The sequence below is a fragment of the Somniosus microcephalus genome, unplaced genomic scaffold (assembly GCF_052327205.1).
Source record: "Somniosus microcephalus isolate GS21.2 unplaced genomic scaffold, FLI_Smic_1.0 unresolved_chr5, whole genome shotgun sequence".
Classification (NCBI taxonomy): domain Eukaryota; kingdom Metazoa; phylum Chordata; class Chondrichthyes; order Squaliformes; family Somniosidae; genus Somniosus; species Somniosus microcephalus.
The window spans coordinates 12,924,269-12,935,281 of NW_028225183.1; the positions used below are offsets into that span (position 1 = coordinate 12,924,269).

General features: G+C 43.6%; 1 pseudogene; it reads right to left on the reverse strand.

The window, feature by feature from the left end:
- Positions 1-2,719: 2,719 nt before the first annotated feature.
- LOC147087541 (putative G protein-coupled receptor 139) lies at positions 2,720-5,287 on the reverse strand (annotated as a pseudogene).
- Positions 5,288-11,013: the final 5,726 nt, after the last annotated feature.

Consider the following 11,013-nt stretch of genomic DNA (forward strand, 5'->3'; position numbering starts at 1 on the left):
TTGTTTCTCCGTTTAACACCTGTGCCTTTCTTTTTCTCTTCAGTCTCTCCTTGTCGCCGTTTCTCTCTCTCTGTTCTATTTCAATGTCCCCATTGCTCCCTTCTTCTTTAGCTTTTGTTTTTATGTGAATTTATAATGGTCTTTAATTATTTGTTCTCTGACTATGTAACTGGTTTTCATATTATTGCAAGTTACTCGAACATTTTCCTTTCTACCAATAAAAAAACTTTACACTATAATGCAAAAATAGTAAATCAATATAAAGACACTATTTGCATCTGTTCAGACACATATCAATTCGTTATATGCAATAAACCATTTGGCTACATAACCAGCACCACTCTTCAGAAGTAATTCATTGTGTAAAGTGTTTTGACATATATGAACATAAAAAACACTTTACACATTCATTTTTTCATTAATTAAATTGTACATTTGTTATCTAGAAGGAAGCCGCCTCTTTCTTTTTGGTGACACTTTGTCTATTTTGGTACTGTGGCTCTCCTGTGCTTTTTCTATCTGTGTCTCCACCTCTGCTTGATTGCCTTCTTTTGTCTATAATAAGATAAGAGCATAAGACCTAGGAGCAGGAGTAGTCCATACGGCCCCTTGAACCTGCTCCACCAATCAATAAGATCATGGCTGAACTTCGACCTCAAATCTACTTTCCCCCCGTTCCATATATCCCTTGATTCCCTTAATATCCAAAAATCTACCGACCTCTGTCTTGAATATATTCAACAACTGAGCATCCACAATCTCTGGGTGGAGAATTCCAAAGATTCACCAGCCTCTCAGTGTAGAACTTTCTCCTCATCTCATTCCTAAATGGCCGCCCCCTTATTCTAAAACTGTGACCCCGAGTCCTAGACTATCAAGCCAGGGGAAATAGCCTGTCAGCATCCCCGTATTAAGCCATCAAATAATGTTATACATTTCAAAGAGATCATCTCTCGTTACTTAATAACTGCAGAGAATATAAGGCCATTCTACTCAATCTCTCATCATAGGACATCCCAGGAATCAATTTAGTGAACCTTTCTTGCACCCCTTATAAGGGAAGTCTAAACATCCTTATGTAAGGAGGCTAAAACTGTACACAGTACTCCTGGTGTGGTCTCACAAAAACCCAACATAATTGCAGCAATACTTCCTTACTCATGCAAGCCCCATGCAATAAATGCTGACAGCCTACTCACACTGGTTCCCCCTTACCTTCCCTACTAGTTATCAACTGAAAACTCCAATAGGTTTTTCAAACACGATTTCCCTTTCATAATACCGAGTTGTCTCTGACTAATTACATTGTAATTTTCTAAGTGCCCTGTTACCACGTCCTAAACAATAGATTATATCATTCCCCCACTATTGATGTCAGGCTAACTGGCCTATAGATCCCAGTTTTCTCTCCCGTCCTTTCTTTTTACAGTTTGGTTACATTTGCTACCTTCCAATCCAAGGGGACCTTTTGTAGAATGTACGGGTTTCTGGAAGATCAAAACCAGTGCATCCAATATCTCTGCAGCTAACTCTTCTAAAACCCTAGGATGAAGGCCATCAGGGCCAGGGGATTTGTCGGATTTTAGTCCCATTAATTTCTCTAGTACTTATTCTTTACTAATATAAATTACTTTAATATCCACACTCTCATTAGACCCTTGGTTCCCCACAATTCCGGTGTGTTCTTTGTATCTTCAACAGTGAAGGTAGAAACTAAATATTTGTTTAACAAATCTCGCTTTAATTTCCCCTGGGTGTCTGTATTATTCCTCTTTAAGTTGCCCTCTGCATCGCTCAGTTTATTTCTCCAGTTGTCTCACAATTTATCTCAACTTTCTCTTGCTCACAAGCTCCCTCTCCTTCTCTTAATCTGTGTTATACCTTTTCTGTTTTTCTATATATATACATAAGTTTATTTCTTGTTCATGGTTTTCCTCCGGGTAATTGTTCCTATTTTTTTTCTCTTTCAATTTTTCTCCACCTCATCTTTTGCTGGTTTCTCTCTCTGCCTCTTTCTACCTCATTAATTTCTCCCTATTGCTCTCTTTCTGTATATTTCGATTCCTCTCTGTTTCTCTCTATCCATTTGAACATCTACATCAATTACTCGTTGCTTCTTCACGTATGTCTTTTGGGATCTTGCTGTTTTTGCTTTGTTTAATTTGTTATTTCTTACAATCTGCTCTCTGCAATCACTTTCAATTGATCTTTATCTACCTTTACTTTCTGTCTCTCTTTCTTCAGTTCTTAGATTTTTCTCTGTTTTGGGCTCTCACAACCTCTCATGCCCATTTCCCACCTGCCTCTGCATGTATGTTCACCTCTCTATTTAATGCTCTCTTCTTGTCGTTGCCTTTCTCTATCTGTGGAGTATCTATCTCTCCATCGAGACATGCCCTTCTTTCTCTCCATTTATGTGGAATGCTCCCGGTCTGATCAGGCACACAGCGGCGACTGTGATTGGCGGGTTTGCCCTTTTTGCTGTCGGTGCAGCTGTAAACTTTAGTGCCGCCATTTTGAGCAACAATTAACGTGTCGTCTGCAGAGCGAGTCCCGCCTCCATTGGTCAGATTACCATTAAGGTATAACAGAGTCAGATTTAAGATCATTTCAGGGCTCCGGGCTGCTAATATCAAATGTACATTCCACCCAACGGAGAAATACAGAATGGAGTATGAAATGGGATTTAGTTCTAGTGCTTGAAACACTTCAGATCTTTCTATGGTTTAATTAATTTAACAATTAGATTGAGTGGGTATTTCACCGCATTCTTCAGCTCCTCTCTGAATTTAGTCTGGGTCAGGACATAAATACACGTGTTGGTGCAGGAACTGAGAAGCTGAAGCATTGTTGCTGTGTGTTCTGTGATATAAAGAGGGGCACTGGCGGAGTAATAAAATCGAATATCTACAATTCGCGCATAAATGTTATAGAAATCCAGGCCCATCCATAACAATATAAAACTGCCGGTAATGCTGAAGAGTAAAACGATGGATTTCTTTCGATTCTCCATCTCTGGGTCCTGGGGATTCTCTCCATCGCTGCGGCCACGGAGTCCCCTGCGGGCTCTGCTGGCCGCTAAAATACGGCTGACCGTCAGAGCATTGAGCAGCAAAATCAGAAAGAACGGTACACAAGGGATAACATTATGTGAAACAACTCAAATGATCCCCATGCGGGGGAAGTAACGAAGCTCGGTTTAGTGATACAATACCAAGGAACATTATCTATTCTGAAGTAAGGTACATCTGTAAAGTACCAGGGGACAGACTCTAAACAGCCCAGCACACTCACTGTCCCGATAACCACAGCCGCCGTTTCCTCGGTGCAATATTTTGTTTTCAGATTCTCACAACAAATGGCCACAAATCGATCAAAGGTGAATGTGACTGTGAGCCAGCGAGAAATCATCGTGGTTGCAAAGCTCAAGACGGCAATAAATCTACACTCGGGAGTAATGTTCAGGAATGAATATGGGAAATATATCGGAGCAATCCAGTTAAATATGGGATCACTGATGACGACCAGGAGATCGGCTGCTGCCATTCCCACCAGGTAGAGAGTGATGCATTTGGAGAGACTGCACTTTCCTCGGGACAGGATCACAATCTCCACCAAGTTAACTGTCAGAGAGAGATAAATTACTGATCAGACCTGGAGCCAAAGCAGCAGTTTGACAGGATCTGGGCTGGAATTTCCAGCTTTGTTGCAGCATCGAATGGAGGAAACTGATTTGTGGATCTGTGCAGCGCAGAGCAAGAAATGACTGGTTCTCGTCTTTAAATACCTTTCAATTATCTTGCTTTATTCATTCACTAAACAAGTAAAATAGGCATTCACCAAAACAGAACGAAGATCTGAAAGCGATAAAAACACCCGTGTAAAATCAGACTCTCACTATCTGACAGCATTCTAACACCACCTTCAAATCACAGTTCCTCACCATAATAGTACTAGAAGTTTCAGCAGTTCAGTCCGATGAATGATTCACACCGCTGCCTCGCTCTTCTCACGTTCCTTCTCCCCTCCCTCTCGCTTTCCTTCTCTGTCTCTCTCAATCGCACCTCACTTTACTTCGCCGCACTCTCTCTACTTTCTTTCATAATGCCCCCTTTCCAATCCGCTTCCACCCTAACATCCTGCGGCTCGACTCTGTTCTTTAACTCCCTTGAAGCGATCCTGTTCTCAGAGTCAGTTTGAACAATGCTGAAACCTCAGTGGAATAGTTTAATGTATCTACTGATCATACAAGTCTCCACCTTTTCACCTAATTGATCCGCAGTGCACGCAATAAACAGAATCGAATGTGTCTTCCAGACAGACCTGACAATAATTGAATTCCCTTCCCCTGTAATGATAACGCAAACATTAGATGGCGCAATTGTTCAATTAACATAACGCCAATATTACCGCTGCTAATTATAATCACCATTCCGATAGACACAGTGCAAACTGATGCAACATAGCATCAAAACATTTCATTTTACAATGCAGTCCAGTGACATTCACTGAATCCACCAAAACTGAAGCAGAGAAGGAGATGTGATAGAGTCAGCAGCAAGCTCAGGTCAGTCACCAGACCTCTGACGCGTCGTCAGATACACACACAGTGAAATGATATTACATAGCAGGGAAAACCAATACATTCATTGAAATCCCAGTTAAACTGAACCATGTTATTGGGGAGGGAGGACATTGCACCGCCTCCTTGTAACACTGAGACTGCGAGCTGTGTCATTTTCAATCACTGGAAACATATTTATGAAAAATATTCCAGGCCAGATTAGTTCCACAACATCAAACTATTCCCAGCACCTGATGATCTGGCACCAGCTTTTAGCCCAAACTCCTGATTCCAGTGCAATCAGTGCAAGAATAATTCAGTAAGAGAGCAGGGATTGGAGAAGCTAAGATCATTACAGATATATTGCAGCTACTACACGACTGAAATAACAGAGACTGAGAACTTTACATCATTCAACTACTGGCACAGAACAGGCGGCTGTGTAAAACATGCAGGGGGGAAAAATACAAGTAGAGCAGCACAGTCAACACCGATTTACATCATTCACAGGAAAGATAACCAGAACCTCCAACGGCTGCAAGTAAAGGATAATAAATGACTTCTATCTGAACGATTACTGGTTTTCCCATTTCTGTGTGAAGCAGCGACATCTGTAGGAGTGGAACGCACAGCTCCGGCAGGCACTCTGAGCTGATCCATTCCAATGGGCCCTGATATATAAAGTCGATAAGTCTCCATTGACATGGTTACACACCTGATCATTGTTATTAGTTATAGTTACTTGAACAAACACATTACATCAGGACCTTTGACACTGGTGAAAATAACGTGGTGGATAAAACTCAAACATTTGAATGAACAGGACATTATGTTAACCAGATCTCTCTGGAGAATAAGTGTCATACAGGATAGATCCAACAATAATGAGCAGCTTCATTTACAGTTTTCATGTAATTGTACTGATCATGTTCACTCCTGCCAATTCATTTATAAATGTTATTTATTTCTCCGCAGTGTACACTGATTCCAGGGACTCAGGCACATCCTTTTCACTCTGTCCCTGCAGATTCCCAGATAAAACATGGACCTTCAGTCTCTGACACAGTGACAGTTGAAGGCCATGTTTCAGTAACGAGTCCAGAAATTATTGTGGGTGATATTAGGGGGCGGACACTGAAAGTACCCCATTAACATTTCTCTCTCCGTTGTTTTACTGCAGATATTTACCTGTTCATTTTATATTGGTTAACGGCTCCATTAAAATGAGAACTGTGCCGGCTCCTAACTCCATTAAGTTCACTCCTGGCCGACCACCCAACTTCCACCTTCCATCAATGTCAACTGATCCCAAAATCTGCTGTCCATGTCCAGCCCTCCCCGAGTCCAGCTCGCCCATCACTCTCGCCCTCACTGAGCCTGATTGTCTCTCTCTCCCCCAACGCCTTAACAGTAAAATTCTTATCCTTGCATTAAACACCTCCATGGCCTCAACCCTCGCCATCTCCACGATCTCCTTCAAACCTGCAGCAACACACCCGTGATATCTCCATAGCTCTGACACTGGCCTCTTTCTGTGGAACCGCACTATCTTGATTCCAGTCTTACCGATTCGATCATATTCAGAATGGCCCCAGCACTGGCTTCCCTTCCTACTGCAGTACCATTGCCGCTGGAGTACGGCAACGTTCGAAAAAATTCTCCCTCCTCTTTCTCATCTAAATGCTGCCCTTTGTGACATCATCTACAGATCTGGGGTCAGCTTCCACATTTCGACCAACATCACCCAGCTCCAGCTCTCCTCTATATACCCCCGCCTTCCACTGAATCTGTGTTGTCGGACGCCATGTGCAACTGACTGTTTCACATGATGTGACATTTGCGCCAATTGTACATTAGGAATACCGAAGCCGTCACTTTTGGATCAGCCACAATCTCCTTACCCTTATTAACTGTTTCATCCCCATCACTGGCTGTTTTAATAGGCTGAATATGATGTTTTGTAAGCTCTCATCCTAATTCATCTTCTGACCTCATATCCTGTCCTTCACAAAATACGCCTATTTCCACCTCCATAACTTCACCGGCCTTTCCCCTGCCTCAGCCCATTTGGAACTGAGATGATGAGTCATGCATTCATCACATCCAAGACTCTCCGAACTCCTCTCCAATCTGTGACCTCTTTATTCATCTGACACGAGCCTCTTGATACGAACTAAGCTGCTTGTTTCAAGTCTTACCTATCAGCTCTTAACCAGATAATCTCAAGTAATGTCTTTCCTTCCCAAACAGACCGTGACTGATAAGAATCTATCTTGGCCTCCCTCAACTACATGTTTCCCATTTGTTGAAATAATCTGCAGATATAGATCTAGCTGTTTAGATGTACGTTACTGGCAACAGCTTCATCTCTCCACCCTATCTCTCGACGACCCACACATCCCTCTGTGTTGCCAGGCTACTTTTCAATCATCCCACTTTGGATGAGTCACAGTTTCCTCCAAATAAAATCATTGGCATGACTGAAGCCATCACCCTTGGCGCCGCCACAAATTGCATCCTTGCAACCAATTGCAATCCCCACCCTGGCTGTTGTCTCAAGCTGACCATCGGACTCTATTTTACACTAATTTATTATTTTCGCACTTTATCCCCTCCATCCCAAAGGCCGGCTACTTCTGCATCACACACAGCACCTGCCTCCACCCTTCCCTCTGCACATCATGTACTGAAATGCTCATCCATGCATTTGTCACATCCAGACTGTACTATCCGAAAGGGCACCTGGCCGGCCCCACGTCTACTGCCGTCCATAAACTGCAGTTTATCCAAATATCTGTTGCCCACATCCTATCACCCACTAAGTCCATCTTACCAATCTCCCATCTCGTTGCTGATCCCAATTGGATGTAAGTTCCATAAAAGCTCCTGTGTATTTTTTATTCATCCTGGCCTCACCCATCCCTAAACGGAAGAAAGTCTTACATTTTATAGCGCCTTTCACGAGCTCAGGACGTCCCAAAGCGCTTGACAGCCAAGGAAATAATTTTGAAGTGTAATCTCATTCCTCTATCTGTAACCTCCTACAGCACGTCTATCTCCTTCCCGAAATCTATGTTCTATTTTTTATGGCTGCTTGTTCATCCGCCCTCGCTTTTTCCCACTGAATTGGAGCCGGGCCTTTAGCCATCGTGCTCCAATGTTCCAGAACTCGTCACTGAATTTCCTCCACCATCTACCACTCGCCTCCTTTAGGCTGTTGAAACACCCCATCATTATGACTGAGCTGATGGGCTCTCCTCCCACTAGCTCCTTTTTGACTGGGGTCATTTATGTCCGCTTATACCTCGGTAAAATGCCCTGGGATAATTTTGTCTACTTGCAAAGCGCTATATAAATTCATCCCGAATCTCCATTTCCGACTCCCATCAACGTTTCCTTTTATACGCTCATTTAACCCCATTCCGATTAAGCGTGTGGTCACTTCTCTTAATATTTCCTTATAACCTTTGTGCCTGTTTTCTCTCATGCCTCTGTGAAACACCTTAGAAATGTATGACAGTGAAGGCGGCCTCCTAATGCAAGTTGTTGTCAGTCAGGGCAATGTGTTCATAAGTTTTCCACTTCATGAGCAACAGCGCACATTTCAAAATGAATAATATTGCTTGACAAACCTCATATAATTCTGTCACAATACACGAGACATAAATGTAGAAACTGCAATGGATGAAGTTTAGACACACTTCAGGAAAAACTTTAACAAGTACCACACTGGTGATTACAAGAGCAGCTTAAGGGATATGGAATTCGGGAAGGACAGCAAAGTGGCTTTAAAATTGTTTAGAATGGAGCAAAAGAGATTATGAGTGAAGTATAGTTTTGTTTAGTGGTTGGAGATGGGTCGAGGAACACCACAGGTATCAGTTCTGGCGTCACTTTGCTCATGAAGTATATCAATGATTTGGATAAAATCGTAGAGGAATAGGGTTGAAAATTGCAAATGATGCCAAAATAGGAGGTAACATTAATTCTTTAGAAGACCACAGGAAGCTGAAAAAGGGTATGGATTCTGCGAGCGAATGGCCGAAAATGGACAGACAGAATTGGAGGTCAGAAGATCTGAGGTATATTTCAGTTAAAACAATAACAGCAGAATAATATTCTGAACGAAAGCTGCTTCAGTGCTGTGCAGGAGCACCTTGATGTGGGGGCATCGGTTCACTGGTGGTTTCGGCTCTACCTCAGGTTGAATAGGTCATAAAAAAGCTAACAGAATTCCAAATTTTCCCACATGTGGTAGAGAATACGATACTCTAGTGATAGAAACATAGAAGATAGGAGCAGGAGTTGGCCATTCGGCCCCTCGAGCCTGCTCCGCCATTCAATGCTGTAGTGTATGTACCTTTAAGACAGAACTACTTTTACAGCTCCTGTATACTGTAGTACCGGCAGTGACCACACCTGTATATAAGCCTTGCGCATGCCTCTGTACCCCCAGTCTTGAGACTACCCTCCTCCAGTAAAGACCTGTTTATTGTTAAGTGACAGCATCCGTGTGGTTATTGAAAAAATCATACTTGCAGACTCACGGATCTAACAGTGGCGACAAGTGTCGATTCGAATCGACCTGCAACTCTGCTTCTCCCTTCGAGGATTCGCTCTGGGAGGGTGGTGTTAGAAAGTCGAGGCCAGGAACACGGGCGTCGACCACGAGCAACCGCCCAGTCGTCCGGCAGAGAGTGAACATCTCAGGGGAGGCTGTGGAGAGCCGGGCTTGGTTCCCCAGCCATGACGATCAGCAAGAGACTGATGACAGGTCCAGCGCAGACCCTTCCCGAACAGCGGTGGCTGGAGCCGACCGACGGCGGAGCGAAAGCCGAGCAGCGTCGACGGGGTAAGACAGAGTGTGAAGCGCACAGGGCACAGCTGAGGGTTGAAAACCGAACGGCGTCGAAAGAAAAAAAAAAACTGGACAGAAAGAGGGTATAGCACAGCCAGGGCACAAGGGATGAACAGTGACGGGGGAGAAGAAGGAAGAGCGCGGGAGACGCAATTTTTAGAAGCAGCAGCAGAGAAGAAGGGCGAACGCGGGAAGGAAGGAAAGCGCGGGAGATGCCATTTTGTGCCAGCGGAGATAAAGGGGACGCGCGGGAGATGCCATTTTTAACAGTTAAATCACATCCAGGGATGCCGAAGAGTGGCAGTATCTCTACGTTCGACAATGAAGTGGAAGATTTGGCGACAAATGTGGAATGTATTGAGGTGTGCTGCAGGGTGAATGAAGTGCCAGATGCTAGTACAGCACTGGTTTTGTTAAATTCCATGGGTGCAAAAACTTATGGTTTACTGCGAAATCTAATTACCGCAGAGAAGCCGGTGAACAAGAATTTCGAAAGCATAGTATAAATCCTACAGGACTACTTAAACCCCACACCGCTGCTGATAGCAGAACGATTTAAGTTCCATAAAAGGAACCAACACAACGATGAAAGCAATGCTGAGTACCTAACAGAACTGCGCAAGCTATCGAAACACTGCCAGTTCGGAGTGAGATTGGCAGATACGTTAAAGGACAAGTTTGTGTGTGGGCTACAAAATGAAGGAACCCAGAAACGGCTTCTATCAGAAAAGGACCTCACGCTGGACAAGGCTTTCAGTAAGGCAGTATCACAGGAACCAGCCACAATGGGCGCTGCAGCGATACAACGAAGACCGCAAGAATATGGCACCAATGAAATGTCCTATGGAACAGGGAAGTGCTATCGCTGCGGCAGAACAACACATGACCAGAAGGATTGTTGGTTCAAGGATCAAGTGTGCAGACAGTGTGGAAAAGCAGGACACATAGCAAGAGTCTGCAGGTCTGGGAAGAAAACCAACAGTCAGCAATCTTCACAGGAGAAGTACAAAAAGGTACACCAGTTGATGGACAGTGGTTCAGACGAACAGAAAAGTGACACAGACTCCGGAAGCAAGGAGCTGGGTTGTCTGAAACTACGTAAGGTAACCAAAATGCAGGATCACCAGACTATCTGGGTTACACTCAAGATAGACGGAGTCCAAGTGAAAATGGAATTGGACACAGGATCAGCCCTAACAGTCATAAAACAAAGGGACTACAAGCAGCTATTTTCACATATACCCTTGAAAGCTACAGAGATTGTCTTGAAGACGTACACGGGTCAAAAAGTCTACCCCAAAGGAAAAATAAGGGTGAAAGAGATATATAAATGCCAGGAAATACCTAAAATGGATATATATGTATTGCCAGATGGAGGACCACCACTGCTAGGACGTGAATGAATCCGGAAGGTACAATTAGATTGGCATTCCATACAGGCACTGAAGGTTGCGGCCAAAAAGGATGATGATGTCACACCTGGACGACTGTCAAAAATGCTAACTGACGCAAAAGAAGTGTTCCAGGAGGGACTCGGAACACTAAAAGGCATAACAGCAACGATTAAAATAGACGAAAATGCAAGGCCAAA